At 43.6% G+C, this 22,263-nt stretch overlaps 1 pseudogene; it reads left to right on the top strand.

Annotated features, from left to right (window-relative positions):
- The first annotated feature begins 20,519 nt into the window (after positions 1 to 20,519).
- LOC132416694 (small nucleolar RNA U3) lies at positions 20,520 to 20,599 on the top strand (annotated as a pseudogene).
- The last annotated feature ends 1,664 nt before the right edge of the window (positions 20,600 to 22,263 follow it).

Here is a 22,263-nt window from a genome sequence, read left to right on the forward strand (position 1 = left end):
AAAAGAGTACGTGTGAGTAGACTCACAATGGCATGCTCAGAGAAAGAGCTGTGCCCTTGCAGTAGTTTGAATCACTTATATGGGGCATTTCTTCCAGGTTTCTTATGGTCAGTCATCTTGCTTTGCCTGGCTCTGCGTTCGTATTTGGTTTATCTCAGGGTCCTCCCATGTGTGCATGCACATCTCTTAGCCAAGATGGATTCCAGCGAAGAGGCCTATGGGTAGGTTGACATCACCTACTGTGAGGTGGTCCCCCCTCCCTTTTTGGATGCTGAGGAGCCTTTCTATGCATGTGTAGTTGGGAAGGTCTCCTTGACCTTGAGAATGAGAAATATGTGGTCTCTTTACCTTTTATCTGGGCAGGGCTCAGCTCCTTCTTGCTCCTGTCCCCTGACAGGGGACAAACTCCAGCGGCTCAGCCTGGGACCCATCTATCTCCTGCCTTGATACCTTCTTTTACCACAAACACGCATTCTATTTTCCTTGCCTATGAAGATGTTTCCCTAATTATCTCTAGTGGATTTAATTACGTATATTAGAATGTTAAACCCTTAAAATCTAATTTCTGTTAAAAATTAAGAAGTAGGCAATTGTAAACCGCCTTTAATACTAGCATTCTGTGACTTGGCAAATTTATAAATACCTTTTATAATTTCTAGAAACATATGCTTTCTCATAGTAAATTTTTTAGTATGTCACAAAACACGTTTACTAAAGGACACAAATATCTTTAGTTCCTCTGAAAAAGGAAGACAAAAGTGGATAAACCTGTGTTCAGTACTTAATGTTTCAGTATTTTATCTTATTTTAAAATGATCTAGATACTTAATGAGTTCCCATTATTTAACCTAACTCAGCAGAACTCTAAGAGTTCAAATTATAAGATTTTAGAAATTACTTTTATTTATTTATTTTTATTAATTAATTTATTTTTGGCTGTGTTGGGTCTTCACTGCTGATACTTAATGAGTTCCCCTTATTTAACCTAACTCAGCAGAACTCTAAGATTTCAAATTATAAGATTTTAGAAATTACTTTTATTTATTTATTTTTGGCTGTGTTAGGTCTTCGCTGCTGGGCACAGGCTTTCTCTAGTTGCAGCGAGCGGGAGCTGCTCTTCGTTGCGGTGCACGGACTTCTCATTGCGGTGGCTTCTCTTACTGCAGATCATGGGCTCTAGGCTCACAGGCTTCGATAGTTGTGGTGCACAGGCTCAGTAGTTGTGGTGCGCAGGCTCATTAGTTGTGGCGCACAGGCTTAGTTGCTCCAAGGCATGTGGGATCTTCCCCGACCAGGGCTTGAACCCGTGTCCCATGCATTGTCAGGCAGATTCTTAACCACTGTGCCACCAGGGAAGCCCAGAAATTACTTTTATTTTTCTTTAACTTTTTTATGCAGCAGGTTCTTATTAGTTACCTATTTTATACATATTAGTGTATATATGTCAATCTCAATCTCCCAATTCATTCCACCACCAACCCCCTGCTGCTTTCCCCCCGTGGTGTCCAAGCATTTGTTCTCTACATCTGTGTCTCTATTTCTGCCTTGCAAACTGGATCATCTGTACCATTTTTCTAGATTCCACATATATGCATTAATATACAATCCTTGTTTTTCTCTTTTTGACTTACTTCACTCTGTATGACAGTCTCTAGATCCATCCACGTCTCTACAAATGACCCAATTTTGTTCCTTTTTATGGCTAATATTCCATCGTATATATATCTTCTTTATCCATTGTCTGTCGATGGGCATTTAGGTTGCTTCCATGTCCTGGCTATTGTAAATAGTGCTGCAATGAACACTGGGGTGCATGTGTCTTTTTGAATTATGGTTTTCTGTGGGTATATGCCCAGTAGTGGGATTGCTGGGTCATATGGTAATTCTATTTTTAGTTTTTTAAGGAACCTCCATACTGACCTCCATAGTTGCTGTATCTATTTACATTCCCATCAACAGTGCCAGAGGGTTCCCTTTTCTCCACACCCTCTCCAGCATTTATTGTTTGTAGATTTTTTGATGATGGCCATCCTAACCAGTATTGAGGTGATACCTCGTTGTGGTTTTGATTTGCATTTCTCTAATAATTAGGGATGTTGAGCATCTTTTCATGTGCCTGTTGGCAATCTGTATGTCTTCTTTGCAGAAATGTCTGTTTAGGTCTTCTGCCCATTTTTTAATTGGGTTGTTTGTTTTTTTAACATTGAGCTGCATGAGCTGTTTATATATTCTGGAGATTAATCTTTTGTCCATTGATTCATTTGCAAATATTTTTCCCATTCTGAGGGTTGTCTTTCCATCTTGTTTGTAGGTTCCTTTGTTGTGCAAAAGCTTTTAAGTTTCATTAGGTCCCATATGTTTATTTTTATTTCCATTACTCTAGGAGGTTGGTCAAAAAAGATCTTGCTGTGATTTATGTCAAACAGTGTTCTTCCTATGTTTTCCTCTAAGAGTTTTATAGTGTCCGGTCTTACAATTAGGTCTTTAATCCATTTTGAGTTTATTTTTATATATGGTGTTAGGGAGTATTCTAATTTCATTCTTTTACATGGAGCTGTCCAGTTATCCCAGCACCACTTATTGAAGAGACTGTCTTTTCTCCACTGTATATCCTTGCCTAGTTGTCATAGATTAGTTGACCATATGTGCGTGGGTTTATCTCTGGGCTTTCTGTCCTGTTCCATTGATCTATATTTCTGTTTTTGTACCAGTATCATATTGTCTTGATTACTGTAGCTTAGGGAGTTGGTAATAGTGTGATGTTTCATGGTGCATCTCATTGCATGGAAATTTTCTTAATGTTTGTGAGTGACCTAGTGTTAATCTAACTCATTTTCCATGACCAACTTATCCTAACGTGAGAGTCTTTGGGAGGTGGCAAGCACTCTAACAGCTTTTCAAGGCTCGACCCAGGCTCACCAATTTTTGTAGCTTTTTGGCTTCCAAGATTCCCACTGGAAATAGCCTTTACCTACCCAAAACCCACTGGACCCAGTACAGCTGAACTCAGTTGAATTTTTAAGTCAGACCCACTATGACTCTGGACCCGGTCCATTTTTTAAGTCAGACTCAGTTCATCTCTGGCCAGTAACCACCAACTGTTCCCAATGTGAAATCTGGGGATTTGGGAAACCAGCAGACCCCAAAGAATAGAGACTGCAGAGAATCCACCATGAAATATAGAGAATCCCAACCAATGGGGAGTTGTGATTGCCACCAGTAGTTCCCACTGTGGAATCTGGGGAAGAATTCCAAACAAATGGGGAGCTGCAGACTAAACTGCCAGCAGCTCCCAGCATGGAATCTGGGGACAGAACCAAGAGCTTTGTTTTCCAATCAAATGGGGAACATTGGAAAGCCAGTGAGATCAGGAACTTGACTCAAAAAGAGCCTAGCTCAGAACCAAGAGGAACTTACCCATGGTCCTCAGAAACAGCAAGAAAGACAGAAAACTCAAAGAGTTCAACGTGTACCACATCTGCATTTCTTATTGTCCCCAAAGCCATCAGAAATCTCCTTCAATCCCACTGCTGCCACCAAATCTATTAAGAAACAAAATTCAACAGAGTAAATTTAAAGACCTAATTGGCTTTATTCAGTGATTTTTCAATTGGACAGCATCCTAACTAGCAAATAGAATGCAGCTCCAAGGAGCTGTACAAGTTGGAAGGTTTTTATAGAAGCGGACAGAAAAAGGAAGTTTCTATCAAAGAGTGCATTGTTTTAGTCAAGGTTACCTTCCTATGGGAGATGGCAAGGGGCTATCAGGGGGATTACCTCATTAGTGCTAACCAGGTAATTCAAGATTGACTGGTTAAAATTCACCTTCCTGGGAGAGGCTGAAACTGCAATTAGGTTAGATATTAAGTCTTGGTTTGCTGACCTGGGACTTAGCACAAGTGACTCCATTTTAAGACCGTTGTTTCTTTTTTTCCTTTCTTGTTTTTTAAACAATATTAATAAATTTCAGTTTGTTTTTCTCTTGTTAATCTGTCTTTTGTTATAGGGGCCCCAGCTGGAACTTTGAAGACTAGAATAAAATTATTTTTCCCCCACTACAAAAGAAATGAATAAATTTAAGCTCTCTTCCTGAACACTGGACACTTTGGTCATGTCTCATGGAGGGTAGGGACTGGGTTTTATCTCTCTCTGCGTCTGAAGCACTGACATGATGCCAATTGGCAATAAATGCTGTTGAAACATCCATTTGATGCTGCTCATCCATAAACCTTGTCTCATCTTCACAGTTCCTCAGGCTTTCTGTGGAGCATTTGTGTTGTGTGCATGCATTCAGGGTCTGGGGGCTTGAGTCCTTCACTAGGAGGCAACTGACATTCTCTGTGCTGCGGTTCACCTGCTTACTGCCACCACAATCTGATGCTTCCATTGCTTCTACTCCTTCCCATGTAGCATCTTCTCCTACAGCTCCCAATGTCTAAACTCTTTCCTTTAGATGCTTTCTCCAGGCTGCTCCTCACTCTCTTACTCCCAGACTGACTCCTCTCCACCACCCCAGTTTATCTAAATCCTTTGCTAACCACTCAGGCTGCACTGACAGTGGAGGCTCCATTTTTAAACTCTTATTGCTTTTACAGTCTGAGCCCCATGGTTTAGCCCTTTAGTCAGTGGTGAGCTCTATTATCTTTGGTTACTTATGTTCCACAAAAGCAAGATGGACTTCCTTATCCTCTAACCCTCCCTCCAGCAGGGGGGACAGAAAATGTGCTCAATTAATAGTAACACATTTATTTTCATGCATTGGGCCTACAAATGAGAAGGAAGTATATACGATCATGAACTATTTCTCAAAGGTGGGTCTCAAATCACCTAAGTCATATTCTCCTCCACAGGGAGTAGATGGGACCTTGTTAAACATTCTTATTCCTGGCTCTTGCCTCAAGCCCAGCAGGCTTTTTTTTTTTTTTTTTTTTTTTGGCTGTGCTTGGTCTCAGTTGCAGCACTGTGGCACACAGGATCTTTAGTTGTGACACGCAGGATCTTTTAGTTGCAGCATGTGGGATCTAGTTCCCTGACCAGGGATCTAACCTAGGCCCCCTGCATTGGGAGCATGGAGTCTTAACCACTGGCCCACCAAGAAAGTCCCGCCCATCAGGATCTTTGAGGGTGAGTCCAGGATCTGAGTTTTAACAAACTACCCCAGGTGATTCTTATGTTTACCAGTTTGAGAGCAAAAGGAATAGTGGTTCAAGCCTGGGACTCGGAACTGACTGACTTGGAACTGGGGTTGATTCTTGGCCTATTTTTTTCTCTGTGCTTCACTATATCATGCATAAACTGGAGGCAAAAATAGTCCCCACCTCAAAGGATTGTTGTGAAGATTATTGAAGAAAAGTACTTAGCATGGGGTTCGGCACAGAGTAAGTGCTCAATAAACAAGCACTTCTTTTTTTTAAACATCTTTATTGGAGTATAATTGCTTTACAATGGTGTGTTAGTTTCTGCTTTATAACAAAGTGAATCAGTTATACATATACATATATTCCCATATCTCTTCCCTCTTGCATTTCCCTCCCTCCCACCCTCCCTATCCCACCCCTCTAGGTGGTCACAAAGCACCGAGCTGATCTCCCTGTGCTATGCGGCTGCTTCCCACTAGCTATCTACCTTACGTTTGGTAGTGTATATATGTCCATGCCACTCTCTCCCTTTGTCACAGCTTACCCTTCCCCCTCCCCATCTCCTCAAGTCCATTCTCTAGTAGGTCTGTGTCTTTATTCCTGTCTTATCCCTAGGTTCTTCATGACCTTTTTTTTTTTCTTAGATTCCATATATACGTGTTAGCATACGGTATTTGTTTTTCTCTTTCTGACTTACTTCACTCTGTGTGACAGTCTCTAGGTCCACCCACCTCACTACAAATAACTCAATTTCGTAAACAAGCACTTTTGATGAAGGAAATGTTTCTTTACAATCCTCGATGTTTCCTTCCATGTGGAGGGAGCTCCATTAACATAACATTCCTGGCACATCTCTACCCCATCAGTCAGGGTGGAGAGGAGTGATACCACAGTGATCAATGTGGCAAGAGCAGAACGACCATGCCTGTCCAAATTGCTTCTTTTTCCTCTTAGGAATGAACTAGCCCCAAAGAGTACAAACTCTCTCTTGTTCCTCCAGAGACAGACTGTCCTTGTAGGAGAATGGGAGTGGGGTCTCAAGGAAGGAGGTGGGGGTAGAGGAAGAAGCCTATGCAACCCTGATCCACCTTGATGTGCTCTTCCCAGCCCCAGCTCTGCTAAATCCGGAGTTCAGTAGTAGGAAGCTGTAGTGACATGTCTCCGGTTACTGTCACTGCCAGTGACCCACTGGAGACTTTGTGTTTCCCATCTCCTCCACTCCGGGCTTTTCAGGTTTAGAAGTCCAAGTTTGGGGTGTGTCGGTGGGGGGTCCATTCCCACAAGAGAATATAGCAAAAGAACTGCTGAACTATAAGTAATGGCTACTGCCAGGACACTTGGGTTTTGCTGTGCCAGGGAACTTGACAAGAAGTAGAGTTACCATCTTGGCAGGAGAAACTGACCCTGACCAGTAGGAGGAGGCAGGGTTGCTGTACACGTGGGGGTACAGAGGAATCTGGTGCCCCAGGTCATCTGTTTTGCATCTCTTGGCATCCCCTTAACCAATTTTAATGTTAAATCAACAACTTCAGCGACCATAGCCTGAGGAAGGTATGGCGCCCAGGGACAAATGTCATCAGGGATGATCGTCTTAGTCACACCACCTGGCCATCCACTTAGACCAGCAGAGGTGTTTTCTGAGGATGTGGGAGACTGAACATCAGTTGTGGCCTCAAGACCAGCTCCTGTGATGGGAGCTATAGTTTGTCCCACTAACACTTTTCTTATATGTCTGTGCCAGGAAAAGAGGTCTGCCAGCATCCTGGAGAAGCTGCTTCTAGAAACTGAATGAAGAAGTAGATTCATGCGGACACTCTCGTGAGCTGCCAGGGCTTACTGTGAGGACCAAACGACTGTTCCCCTCTCTGCGTGGGTGCTGCTGGCGGACAGCCCTCAACCAATAGCCCACTCTGGGAATTGTCCTTGACAATATCGCTGTCTTCCAAAGTCATGCCCTTTGCCAGAGGCAGCCTGAACCCTGTGACTGGCCTATATAAAAGTATAAAGACCCAGCATGCTCCAAGGAGTAGGCTGAGGCCTCTGATAAGACCGCATCATTGCTGCTTTTCTCTGCCCACCCTGCTTTCTTTCCGCTTCCGCCTATGGTTGTAGATCCTGAGAGAACTCCCTAAAGGACCTCCTGCAACCTAATCTCCAGCTCAGATGTTGCTTCCCACCATCCTGCAACAGACACCCATTTTGCTCTCACTAAACAATGTTCTCCAATCTAGTCTTTATCCACAACTAAGATGATATCTGGCCTACATCTACCTTACTCTTTACCTTATTTCTTTTTATTATTTTTATTTTTGGCTGCGTTGGGTCTTCGTTGCTGCACACGGGGCTTCTCTAGTTGCAGCGAGTGGGTCCACTCTTCCTTGCAGTGCATGGACTTCTCATTGTGGTGGCTTCTCTTGTTGCGGAGCACCAGTTCTAGGCACACGGGCTTCAGTAGTTGTGGCATACAGGCTCAGTAGTTGTGGCTTGTGGGCTCCAGGGCGCAGACTCAGTAGTTGTGGCACATGGGCTCTAGAGCGCAGGCTCAGTAGTTGTGGTGCATGGGCTTAGTTGCTCGATGGCATGTGGGATCTTCCCAGACCAGGGATCGAACCCGTGTGCCCTGCATTGGCAGTCAGATTCTTAACCACTGTGCCACCAGGGAAGTCCTCTTTGCCTTATTTCTGATTCAGAATATGGACAGGATTGGAGGCACTATTTATTGGACTGCTTTAAAATCTTAACAGCCATTATTATCAGAAAATCCACGAAAGGCCAGTGCACAGAGGCAAGCAGGACACCAACCTTGTCACTGTCATGTGGACCATCATTTACAGAACAAGAACCAGGCCAAGGGCCTGGGGTTCAGTGAAGCCAGGAATGGACTCGACCACAGTGAGAGGGAATTTAATTTCTGGCTTTATCCTCATAAGCAGCCTCACTGTAGGACCTTTCAGCCAAGTATCAGGCCAAGAATTTCCTGACAATAATAAAGGACAGGGGAGAATCGGGAAGATGGCGGAAGAGTAAGACGCGGAGATCACCTTCCTCCCCACAGATGCACCAGAAATACATCTACATGTGGAACAACTCCTACAGAACACCTACTGAACGCTGGCAGAAGACCTCAGACCTCCCAAAAGGCAAGAAACTCCCCACGTACCTGAGTAGGACAAAAGAAAAAAGAAAAAACAGAAACAAAAGGATAGGGACGGGACCTGTACCAGTGGGAGGGAGCTGTGAAGGAGGAAAGGTTTCCACACATTAGAAGCCCCTTCGCAGGTAGTGACTGCGGGTGGCGGAGGGGGAAGCTTCGGAGCCGCGGAGGAGAGCACAGCAACAGGGGTGCGGAGGGCAAAGCGGAGAGATTCCCGCACGGAGGATCAGTGCCGACCCGCACTCACCAGCCCGAGAGGCTTGTCTGCTCACCGTCGGCGCGGGCGGGGCTGCGAGCTGAGGCTCGGGCTTCGGTCGGAGGCAGGGAGAGGACTGGGGTTGGCGGCGTGAACACAGCCTGCAGGGGGTTAGTGCGCCACGGCTAGCCGGGAGGGAGTCCGGGAAAAGTCTGGACCTGCAGAAGAGGCAAGAGACCTTTTCTTGCCTCTTTGTTTCCTGGTGGGCGAGGAGAGAGGATTAAGAGCGCTGCATAATGGAGCTCCAGAGACGGGCGCGAGCTGCGGCTAAAAGCGCGGACCCCAGCGACAGGCATGAGACACTAAGGCTGCTGCTGCCGCCACCAAGAAGCCTGTGTACGAGCACAGGTCACTGTCCACACCCCGCTTCCGGGGAGCCTGTGCAGCCCGCCTCTGCCAGGGTCCCGGGATCCAGGGACCACTTCCCCGGGAGAACGCACGGCGCGCCTCAGGCTGGTGCAACGTCATGCCGGCCTCTGCCGCCGCAGGCTCGCCCCGCACTCCGTGCCCCTCCCTCCACCCCCCCTCCCCCGGCCTGAGTGAGCCACAGCTGCCGAATCAGCTGCTTCTTTAACCTCGTCCTGTCTGAGCAAAGAACACATGCCCTCCAGCGACCTACACGCAGAGGCGGGGCCAAATAGAAAGCTGAGCCCCTGGGAGCTGTGTGAACAAGGAAGAGAAAGGGAAATCTCTCCCAGCAGCCTCAGGAGCAGCAGATTAAATCTCCACAATCAACTTGATGTACCTGCATCTGTGGAATACCTGAATAGACAACGAGTCATCCCAAATAGAGGAGGTGGACTTTGAGAGCAAGATAGATTATTTTTTCCACTTTTCCTCTTTTTGTGAGTGTGTATGTGTATGATTCTGTGTGAGATTTTGTCTGTATAGCTTTGCTTTCAGCATTTGTCCTAGGTTTCTATCCGTTCTTTTTTTTTTCTTCTTTAAAAAAATTTTTTTTCTTCATAATTATTTTTTATTTTAATAACTTTATTTTATTTATCTTACTTTATTTTATCTTCTTTCTTTCCTTCCTTCTTTCTTTCTTTCTACTTTTTCTCCCTTTTATTCTGAGCCGTGTGGATGAAAGGCTCTTGGTGCTGCAGCCAGGAGCCAGTGCTGTGCCTCTGAGGTGGGAGAGCCAACTTCAGGACACTGGTCCACAAGAGACCTCCCAGCTCCACATAATATCAAACGGCAAAAATCTCCCAGAGATCTCCATCTCAACACCAGCACCCAGCTTCACTCAACGACCAGCAAGCTACAGTGCTGGACACTCTATGCCAAACAACTAGCAAACACGAACACGACCCCACCCATTAGCAGAGAGGCTGCCTAAAATCAAAATAAGTCCACAGACACCCCAAAACACACCACCAGATGTGGACCTGCCCACCAGAAAGACAAGATCCAGCCTCATCCACCAGAACACAGGCACTAGTCCCCTCCACCAGGAAGCCTACACAACCCACTGAACCAACCTTAGCCACTGGGGACAGACACCAAAAACAATGGGAACTACGAACCTGCAGCCTGCAAAAAGGAGCCCCCAAACACAGTAAGATAAGCTAAATGAGAAGACAGAAAAACACACAGCAGATGAAGGAGTAAGATGAAAATCCACCAGACCTAACAAATGAAGAGGAAATAGGCAGTCTACCTGAAAAAGAATTCAGAATAATGATAGTAAAGATGATCCAAAATCTTGGAAATAGAATAGAGAAAATGCAAGAAACATTTCACAAGGACCTAGAAGAACTAAAGATGAAAGAAGCAACAATGAACAACACAATAAAAATAAATTAAAAATACTCTAGATGGGATCAATAGCAGAATAACTGAGGCAGAAGAACGGAAAAGTGACCTAGAAGATAAAATAGTGGAAATAACTACTGCAGAGTAGAATAAAGTAAAAGAATGAAAAGAACTGAGGACAGTCTCAGAGACCTGGGGCAACATTAAATGCACCAACATTCGAATTATAGGGGTTCCAGAAGAAGAAGAGAAAAAGAAAGGGACTGAGAAAATATTTGAAGAGATTATAGTTGAAAACTTCCCTAATATGGGAAAGGAAATAGTTAATCAAGTCCAGGAAGCACAGAAAGTCCAATACAGGATAAATCCAAGGAGAAACACGCCAAAACACATATTAATCAAACTTTCAAAAATTAAATACAAAGAAAACATATTAAAAACAGCAAGGGAAAAACAACAAATAACACACAAGGGAATCCCCATAAGGTTAACAGCTGATCTTTCAGCAGAAACTCTGCAAGCCAGAAGGGAGTGGCAGGACATATTTAAAGTGATGAAGGAGAAAAACCTACAACCAAGATTGCACTACCCAGCAAGGATCTCATTCAGATTTGATGGAAAATTAAAACCTTACAGAGAAGCAAAAGCTGAGAGAGTTCAGCACCACCAAATCAGCTTTAAACAAATGCTAAAGGAACTTCTCTAGGCAGGAAACACAAGAGAAGGAAAATACCTACAATAACAAACCCAAAACGATTAAGAAAATGGGAATAGGAACATACATATCGATAATTACCTTAAATGTAAATGGATCAAATGCTCCCGCCAAAAGACACAGACTGGTTGAATGGATACAAAAACAAGACCCATCTATATGCTGTCTACAAGAGACCTGCTTCAGACCTAGAGACATATAAAGACTGAAAGTACGGGGATGGAAAATGATATTCCATGCAAATGGAAATCAAAAGAAAGAAAGCTGGAGTAGCAATTCTCATATAAGACAAAATAGACTTTAAAATAAAGACTGTTAGAAGAGACAAAGAAGGACACTACATAATGATCAAGGGATTGATCCAAGAAGAAGATATAACAGCTGTTAATATTTATGCACCCAACACAGGAGCACCACAATACATAAGGCAAATACTAACAGCCATAAAAGGGGAAATTGACAGTAACACATTCATAGTAGGGGACTTTAACACCCCACTTTCACCAATGGACAGATCATCCAAAATGAAAATAAATAAGGAAACACAAGCTTTAAATTACATATTAAACAAGACGGACTTAACTGATATTTATTGGACATTCCATCCAAAAATAACAGAATACAGTTTCTTCTCAAGTGCTCATGGAACATTCTCCAGGATAGATCATATCGTGGGTCACAAGTCAAGCCTTGGTAATTTAAGAAAATTGAAATCGTATCAACTATCTTTTCTGACCATAACGCTATGAGACTAGGTGTCAATTACAGGAAAAGATCTGTAAAAAATACAAACACATGGAGGCTAAACAATACACTACTTAATAACGAAGTGATCACTGAAGAAATCAAGGAGGAAATAAAAAAATACCTAGAAACAAATGACAATGGAGACACGACGACCCAAAACCTATGGGATGCAGCAAAAGCAGTTCTAAGAGGGAAGTTTATAGCAATACAATCCTACCTTAAGAAACAGAAAACATCCCTAATAAACAACTAAACTTGCACCTAAAGCAATTCGAGAAAGAAGAACAAAAAAACCCCAAAGTTAGCAGAAGGAAAGAAATCATAAAGATCAGATCAGAAATAAATGAAAAAGAAATGAAGGAAACGATAGCAAAGATCAATAAAACTAAAATCTGGTTCTTTGAGAAGATAAACAAAATTGATAAACCATTAGCCAGACTCATCAAGAAAAAAAGGGAGAAGAGTCAAATCAATAGAATTAGAAATGAAAAAGGAGAAGTAACAACTGACACTGCAGAAATACAAAGGATCATGAGACATTACTACAAGCAACTCTATGCCAATAAAATGGACAATCTGGAAGACATAGACAAATTCTTAGAAAGGCACAACCTGCCAAGACTGAATCAGGAAGAAATAGAAAATAAAAACAGACCAATCACAAGCACTGAAATTGAAACTGTGATTAAAAATCTTCCAACAAACAAAAGCCCAGGACCAGATGGCTTCACAGGCGAATTCTATCAAACATTTAGAGAAGAGATAACACCTATCCTTCTCACACTCTTCCAAAATATAGCAGTGGGAGGAACACTCCCCAACTCATTCTACGAGGCCACCATCACCCAGATACCAAAACCAGACAAGGATGTCACAAAGAAAGAGAACTACAGGCCAATATCACTGATGAACATAGATGCAAAGATCCTCAACAAAATACTAGCAAACAGAATCCAACAGCACATTTAACGGATCATACACCATGATCAAGTGGGGTTTATTCCAGGAATGCAAGGATTCTTCAATATACGCAAATCAATCAACGTGATACACCATATTAACAAATTGAAGGAGAAAAACCATATGATCATCTCAATAGATGCAGAGAAAGCTTTTGGCAAAATTCAACACCCATTTATGATAAAAACCCTGCAGAAAGTAGGCATAGAGGGAACTTTCCTCAACATAATAAAGGCCATATATGACAAAACCCACAGCCAACATTGTCCTCAATGGTGAAAAACTGAAAGCATTTCCAGTAAGATCAGGAACAAGACAAGGTTGCCCACTCTCACCACTCTAATTCAACATAGTTTTGGAAGTCTTAGCCACAGCAATCAGAGAAGAAATGGAAATAAAAGGAATCAAAATCGGAAAAGAAGAAGTAAAGCTGTCACTGTTTGCAGATGACATGATACTATACATAGAGAATCTAAAGATGCTACCAGAAAACTACTAGAGCTAATCAATGAATTTGGTAAAGTAGCAGGATACAAAATTAATGCACAGAAATCTCTGGCATTCCTATACACTAATGATGAAAAATCTGAAAGTGAAATCAAGAAAACACTCCCATTTACCACTGCAACAAAAAGAATAAAATACCTACGAATAAACCTACCTAAGGAGACAAAAGACCTGTATGCAGAAAACTATAAGACACTGATGAAAGAAATTAAAGATGATACAAATAGATGGAGAGATATACCATGTTCTTGGATTGGAAGAATCAACACTGTGAAAATGACTGTACTACCCAAAGCAATCTACAGATTCAATACAATCCCTATCAAACTACCACTGGCATTTTTCACAGAACTAGGACAAAAAATTTCACAATTTGTATGGAAACACAAAAGACCCCGAATAGCCAAAGCAATCTTGAGAATGAAAAACGGAGCTGTAGGAATCAGGCTCCCTGACTTCAGACTATACTACAAAGCTACAGTAATCAAGACAGTATGGTACTGGCACAAAAACAGAAATATAGATCAATGGAACAGGATAGAAAGCCCAGAGATAAATCCACGCACATATGGTCACCTTATCTTTGATAAAGGAGGCAGGAATGTACAGTGGAGAAAGGACAGCCTCTTCAATAAGTGGTGCTGGGAAAACTGGACAGGTACATGTAAAAGTATGAGATTAGATCACTCCCTAACACCATACTCAAAAATAAACTCAAAATGGATTAAAGACCTAAATGTAAGGCCAGAAACTATCAAACTCTTAGTGAAAACATAGGCAGAACACTCTATGACGTAAATCACAGCAAGATCCTTTTTGACCTACTTCCTAGAGAAATGGAAATAAAAACAAAAATAAACAAATGGGACCTAATGAAACTTAAAAGCTTTTGCACAGCAAAGGAAAACATAAACAAGACCAAAAGACAACCCTCAGAATGGGAGAAAATATTTGCAAATGAAGCAATAACAAAGGATTAATCTCTAAAATTTACAAGCAGCTCATGCAGCTCAATAAGAAAAAAACAAACAACCCAATCCAAAAATGGGCAGAAGACCTAAATAGACATTTCTGCAAAGAAGATATGCAGACTGCCAACAAAAACATGAAGGAATGCTTAACATCATTAATCATTAGAGAAATGCAAATCGAAACTACAATGAGATATCATCTCACACCAATCAGAATGGCCATCATCAAAAAATCTAGAAAGAATAAATGCTGGAGAGGGTGTGGAGAAAAGGGAACATTCTTGCACTGCTGGTGGGAATGTGAATTGATACAGCCACTATGGAGAACAGTATGGAGGTTCCTTAAAAAACTACAAATAGAACTACCATATGACCCAGCAATCTGAGTACTGGGCATATACCCTGAGAAAACCATAATTCAAAAAGAGTCATGTACCAAAATGTTCATTGCAGCTCTATCTACAATAGCCAGGAGATGGAAACAACCTAAGTGTCTATCAACAGATGAATGGATAAAGAAGATGTGGCTTATATATACAATGGAATATTACTTAGCCATAAAAAGAAACGAAATTGAGCTATTTGTAATGAGGTGGATGGACCTAGAGTCTGTCATACAGAGTGAAGTAAGTCAGAAAGAGAAAGACAAATCCCGTATGCTAACACATATATATGGAATTTAAGAAATAAAAAATGTCATGAAGAACCTAGGGGTAAGACAGAAATAAAGACACAGACCTACTAGAGAATGGACTTGAGGAGATGGGGAGGGGGAAGGGTAAGCTGTGACAAAGGGAGAGAGTGGCATGGACATATATACACTACCAAACGTAAAATAGATAGCTAGTGGGAAGCAGCCGCATAGCACAGGGAGATAAGCTCGGTGCTTTGTGACCACCTAGAGGGGTGGGACAGGGAGGGTGGGAGGGAGGGAGACACAAGAGGGAAGAGATATGAGAACATATGTATATGTATAACTGATTCACTTTGTTATAAAGCAGAAACTAACACACCATTGTAAAGCAATTATACTCCAGTAAAGATGTAAAAAAAATAAATAAATAATGAAGGACAGGGACTTCCCTGGTGGTGCAGTGGTGAAGAATCCGCCTGCCGATGCAGGGGACACAGGTTTGAGCCCTGGTCCGGGAAGATCCCCCATGTCCTGGAGCAACTAAACCTGTGCGCCACAACTACTGAGCCTGGGCTCTAGAGATCACGAGCCACAACTACTGAAGCCCACACACCGCAACGAAGAGAAGCCCCTGCAAACAGCAACGAAGACTCAACGCAGCCAAAAATAAATTAATTGATTAAAAATAATAGCGAATGACAAGTCTTCAAATGCACCTGATAACCTCATCCTCTGACCAGTCATTAGCAATGGGGTCTAGTGCAAATAACATGGGCTTAGGACAAAAATGACCGCTGTCTGACTCCCGGTTTCCCTATCGTGATCTGCATGACCCTAAATAAGCTACTTAACTTTGCTGAGCCTCCCTTCCTCATCTATTAAATAAAATAAGAAGAACCTTGAAGAGTTGGTGCGAGGATTAAATAAGATAATGTATGTAAAGCTCCTAGCACAGAGCCTGGCTTTCAACAACTGACAGGCCTTAGAATTTTTCCATAAAGAGTTTTTAAGCATTTCAGTGTGATGAGTTATGACTGGTCTCTCTTAGCCAATTCATTTACCTCCCACTGTGCCATTTCTAAATAGGGAGACTATTTACACTTGGGCAGAACAAGATGTGAGTTTTTGGACAGCTATGTAGGGCAGGGAGACATGTAATGAGCATGGCTTATTTTTAACCACCACTTCTACATTTTGGACGTCACTATTTTGATACAGGTTGGCCCTTCCGGTAAAATGATATTTCCTGCTCACCTGCAATGGGTGAGTTATATAATGCCACTTGCTCTCAAAGGACAGAAAGCAATCAGCTCCAAACAAAACGAGGTGTTGAAGCACAACTTAAGGACATGTGAGAACAGGAGCCCGGAAGGCCAGGGATGGAATGGACAAGATGGTGACACGGCCAGGACTAGCATCTTTGCTGGGACAGTGCCACCCTAGAAATGAAGTCTCCTTGGTTCAGCTGCAATTCTTGAGTCATTTTCCCAGAGTCCATTAAAAGAAAGCAATGCCAGTGATTCAGGGAAATGCTTTACCTCAGGAGGAGGATATGCTGGAAGAAAATATCAAAGGGATTAGATAAATTGAAGTTCAAGGCTGCCACCAGGGAACACTCACTCCTCTGCCCAGCTCTTTGGTACCATATCCTTCAGGCTTCTGTTGGCAACAGAATCCTTGACTGGATAGCCCATTGGCAGACCCAGTGTGTCCCCACATCCTCTGGCTCCAGATTTGGAAAAATAAGAAAATGAGCCTGACCAAGAGAGGGAGCGAGAAAAGCAAGGGAACCTGCTAGGGCTCCTGGACCCCCAGCCCCACCTGAGCTGGCTCCTTGGTGAGTCTGTGGGGCCTTCAGACCAGACCCAACTGGCCTCTGGAAGGACAGACCCATCCAACCACCCAGAGAGTGGCCTTGCCATCTGCTCTGGTCTGGTTTTCTCTCGAGCACGCTGCACACCAAGCTTTCACCTGAACAAATCCAAAATCCCCCTGAATTTTGATTCTCTGTCCCCAACTTGCTTTCTCATCACCCTTTCACCATCTCTCCACCTTCTACCAAGAAACTGCTCTGAGAAAAGAAGTTTGAAGTGAATTTTCTTCTCTGAAATCTCCTCCTCTGGGATGGTCTACTGGTTAATGCTCATCTGATTGCACAACGGAAGGTTTTGTCCTGTGTTGAAGGTATTCCCATGCCCTGGGAATGGGGAGGGGCTCAGGTGCTCCAGAGGGCTCTGGTGACTCTGAGCCTCCTGCAATCACAGCCCTGGCCGTCCACACGTGGGACTGGCCCCTCTGCTGCCCTCGCAGCCCTTTCCCTCCTGATTACATCAGTGTAAGCATCAGATGGGGTCCTTGGGCAAAACTCCCTATGGCAATAATACTAATAATGCCATCAATTGAGCATCACGACGCAAAGGGCTTCTCATCCATTATTTTATTTAATCCTCACAACACCCCTATAAAAGTAGGATTATTGTTTTTCCATTTTACAGATAAGGAAACCAAGATTTGTAAAGGACAAATAACTTGCCCAAGTTGTGTAGTTAGTAAGTGGCAGAGCCAAGATTCACCCTCAGTTCCCGTCGACTGCAGACCCTAAGCTCTTAACCACACTTAACTGTGTGGCGCTCCAGATGCTTCTGAGTACGAGGAGCCAGGCATGCACTTCAGGCCCAGTGCCCCTTCCCCCAGAGAACCCTCCTTAGTCCCACCCCTCACACCCTCCAGCTCCCCTACTCCCAGGCCACGTCTTGCCCACAGATGCCCTGCTTCATGTGCTGTTGTGTCTGCTTCCCTCAGCAGAGTGAGGATCTTGTATGGCCATTGAGAGCGAGGGCTATATCTTACTTGTTCTTATATCTTTGGACCCTGTGTAGAACCTGGCCCATAGAGGTGCTGAACCTAAAGGCTTTGAGGTTTGCCCAGAGACTGGAGCCACCGTGTAGGCCCTTGAGGGGTGCAGGGTTGAGGAGTTAAGTGGGATGAAATGGGACCAAAACTCAGCCTGCCTGGAGCTGCATCCACCCAGAGGGGGTGGCTTTGTTTGTAGTGCTCACAAAGGGCCCCATGAGATAACTCAGCCACTGTGAACTGGGAATTAACAGTTAGACAGCTGGAATCCACATCATACAGCTCAGAGGCTTCCAATCTAGTTTGGTTTAGGAAATCCAGTTGTTCAATGTCATTGATGGGGATGCTGTGGACCGAATGTTTGTGTCCCCTCAATTTTATATGTTGAAACCCTGTCCCTCAATGTGATGGTATTAGACAGTGGGGCCTTTGGGAGGTAATTAGGGTTAGATGAGGTCATGAAGATGGGGCCCTCATGAATGGGATTAGTGTCCTTTTAAGAGTCACAAGAGACTCTGGAGGGCCCAGAAAAAGGCCCTCCCCGGGACTCTGCCTTGCTGGTACCCTGATTTCAGACTTCCAGCCTCCAGAACGGTAAGAAATAAGTGTCTGTTGTTTATAAGACACTCAGTCTATGGTACTTTGTCATAACAGCCCAAACAGACTAAGACAGGATGTGCTCCGAGGTGCCTGGTTTGGGTCAAACCACTTAAGTTTTTCAAGATAAAGGTCTTGATTAGGTCAAATTTATTCTCCCTCATCTTGTCTGGGAACTTGAAGCCCCAGCGAGGAGCATGTAGCTGTGAGTTTTCTGAAGCAAAGCAGCTCAGGCCTGAGTCTCTCTCTCATCTCCCCTGACAGCTCAAGCTTAGTTCCTTTCAATTTCATGCATGAAAAATAGCATTTAAACTAGTAAACCCTCATCCCAGCATAGTCTTACATTATTCAAAACCAGAATAATGATCCTTTAAATAGAATGGTAGATTTGCTTCTCTGCCACCATGTCCTTACCTTCAAAAATGAGAACCAGCATCGCCAACAAGAGGCTATTTTTAGGTATTTCCATAGTTTCTGATGAAATCAGCTAAATATAAAAGGTGTTGGTTATTCATTTGATGACTTGTGCCAACTAGGAGTGGCAGGTGTCTCCTGGACACCAAGATAAAATTCAGCCTCTAAAGCTCATTTCGGCTGCCAGGTTAGCCCAGGCACCTGACACAGGGCAGAACACGGGTTCTGGGGCCAAACTCATCAGCCGGATGCCCAGCTTACCACCGTGTGACCTCACTTTCCTGACCTCAGTTTCCTCACCTGCTAATATGGGGAGTGTGATGGGACCTTGCCTGTAGGATTATGATGAGGGTTTAGCAAAATAATCCCAGTGAGGTACTTAGCACGTTGCCAAGCTTGTCGAAATGCTTAAGTGTAATTAAAACCATTCCCTTTTTGAAAAATCGTCGCTGTCTGAGATACAATTAAAATTATTCCAGAGAGATCCGGCCCTTTTAAAAATGCTCCCAGCAGAGAGTTAGTCTTGTAAACTGTCAGGAATTGTGCGTGACCTGTCTTTTAGAAGCCGAGAGACTGTAAATAAATTCACTGTGTGAGCCTCAGACAGGGGGAAGTTGTGGCCCCACCCATTTTGTCACCCATTTGTTTTCCCAACTGGGAAAACTGGACAACTGGACGGAAGAATCAATCCATTTATTATTTTCACTCACTCACTCTCCTGCTTTTGTTCTTCACGGTGACCCCCAAGCCTGGTAAGTGCCACCGAGGTTCCTGCCGTGCCTGGGATTCTCTGAGCAACCAGACCATGTGGTCTTGGGTAAACGCCATCTCAGCTCAACTCGCCCCTGGAACTGATGGTCATGGGGGTCATCATCTTGGGGGTTCTGACCCCCCCGTGGGCAGTACTGGAGGGGAGCACACCTGAGCCTGGACCAGGTGAGCTGCTGAGTCAAAACGCAAGTACCAAAAGGAGGTACTCTTGGCCCCAGTTTGCCCAGGAAAGTCCCAGTTTTAGGACTGAAAGTCCTGGGCAAACTGGGGCAGCTGGCCACCCGAGGAGAATCCTGGAGTTCCCCTCATAGGTGGTGCCTGTCCAGAGGCATTGGTCATGTCAGGGTAGGCAGCAGCCCAACAGCACTGACCCCAAACTTTCCGATGGAGTTGTCATAGCCCTTCAGAGAAATCAGGGTTAGTCCCCAGCCTCTGCTCTGATGTACTTAAGGATCATATTGATTTCATCCTTCCGTTTTCTCCAGATTGAATAATACCTGTCCCTTGAGTCTGTGCACTCACGTCATAATCCCCTTGTCACTCTCCTCTGAGCTCTTCCCACGATGGTCCCCAGCCTTTCTGTTTGGAACCAGAGAAGGACCAAAGGCTCCGGGAGTTGGGTTCCTCCTCTGGGTCAAACTCTCATCTTTAGAATCCAGGGGGTGGCATGGGCTGCAGTTTCAGGGTCCATGAGATTCTAAACCCGCCTCGTCCAAACCTGAGTGTTCATCACAGCAACCAGTTTAGCTCTGGACGTTCTTAGGGGTGTGGGAGGGTGAGATGTAAGGCAGAAAAATGTCTGACCCGGGGTGAAACCAAGTCAGAGTGGGGGGACTTTCTCCAGAGCACCCCCTTCTTCTCTTCCTTACCATCCCTCCCCCAACCCCACTCTCCAGGGCTCTTAGCAGCCCCCTGTGAGGGCACCTGCCCCCGTGACACCTCCCCTGAGAAGCCTCCCCAGCCCCTCCCTTCGGCCCTTCAGCCCTTTCTATAACCTCCTGGTGTTCTCAGAGATTGTACCACAAAAATTCACACAATAACTGTCTTAAGACTATACTCTCAGGGATCATTTCTATAGTTTGTTACCAGAGGAGTTTCTCTGAACATGTAGAGCACAGAGAATGCATAGAAATAAAGTCCCATTATTCAGGGGGAAAAAAAGACTTTCTTGTTCTGTTTCTTGATTGTTTCATGTTAATTTTGTTTTCTCAATGCGATTTCAAAGCCCTTTAGGAAAAAGAAGCTTATCTCATTTATCTTACTCCCTTTTCTTCTTCTTTTTCTTTAATCTTCACAGCATCTCTCAAGGTCTCAGGAAGCTAAAAAGCTCTCAGTAAATACAATCAGAGGATGATGAATGAATCCTGAATACACCATCGCCCAGCAGGACACCTCACGTGCCAAAGCTCAACAGGTGTTTTGCTGAATGAATGAGTGAACGCTCCCGCCTTGGAAATGTATCCTACTTATCCACATTCCTCTATTCACTGGCTTGGTGAATAAGAATTCACCAGAAACAATACAAATATAAAAAGATGGAACGAGACAAAAATATAATACAGTGGGATGTAGCACTTGGTAGTTAAATGATTTCTCTACTTTTTATGGGGGAAATTCTGGCTCCTTAACCTCTCATTTATTGGCAAAGGGAGCTGAATGTATATTTGAAATACACATCCACTCCTTCCTCTGGGATTTTTACTTGTGTAGCCTTTCAAAAACCTCCTGCTTCTTCAGTAGTTGTAAGGCAAGCCACGAGATGGCAAGATTTAATATGAAAAAATAATAGCATACATTTAAACTGCTGGTATTCTGAGAAAAAAATCTTTTATAGCAGTTTTCATGCTTTTAGCTGCTGTCTGAACATTGCAGAAGTAGATTTCTCTTTACTAATGGTGGCAATTAATGCAAAGTCTTAAGTTTAACAAAACGATTGCTTATTCCAGCAGATATGTGAATCCATTTTCCTGCCATGCTTAATTTTTCCATCTAGTTTGGTGCGTGGTTCCCACAGCCTCAAAAGGAACAGTCTCTGTTCTGTAACCTAACTGTACTGTCACCTAACTGGCAGTGACCAGAGCGATTTTGCCTTCAAAAGAAGTGAAATGAATGACACAGAAATTCTAGCCAGGTAACCTTCAACATCCCTGTTCTCAGTCTCTTCATCTATAAAATAGGCATATGACTTTGCAGTTGAATGTAATCTTATGCAATGCACTTAACCTTGAACATAGACTATAACTGCTCAAGAAATGTTAGCCATTGCAATAGTGATAACTATAAAATATATTAAGAAAGCACACATTGTTGTTATTATTGTCGTTGTTCATGTGGTACTGAAAAGTATGTGGGGTTGGAGCCTGAAGTGACCATATTAGGCCACAAACACTTGTAGACGGAAAGGAACTAGAAAGAAGCAGGGTTGAAAGAGACCACAGCTTCCTACCTTCCTAGTTCTGCTTCCACTAGTTTCTTGCTCTCAGATGTTCATGGAATTGAATCTGGTGCCCTTAAGTACATGCGCTATGGAAGCCACCTCCAAGATGGCCATTGACGATCCTCACCCCTACTAGCCACACCCACACGTACTCTCCTCCACCTCTGAGTCTTGGTCATAAAATACATTGTGATTTCCCCTTGTCCTCTAGATTACTCCAAAGCCATGCACCACGTTGTGAGAAGGGACCCACGTTATGAGGAACTGAGGCTTCCTGCTAATAGCCATGTGAGGAGCATTTCCAAAGCAGATCTTCCATCCCAGTCAAGTCTTCCCATGACCACAACTCTGGCC

This window comes from Delphinus delphis, chromosome 1 (genome assembly GCF_949987515.2).
Source record: "Delphinus delphis chromosome 1, mDelDel1.2, whole genome shotgun sequence".
Lineage (NCBI taxonomy): Eukaryota > Metazoa > Chordata > Mammalia > Artiodactyla > Delphinidae > Delphinus > Delphinus delphis.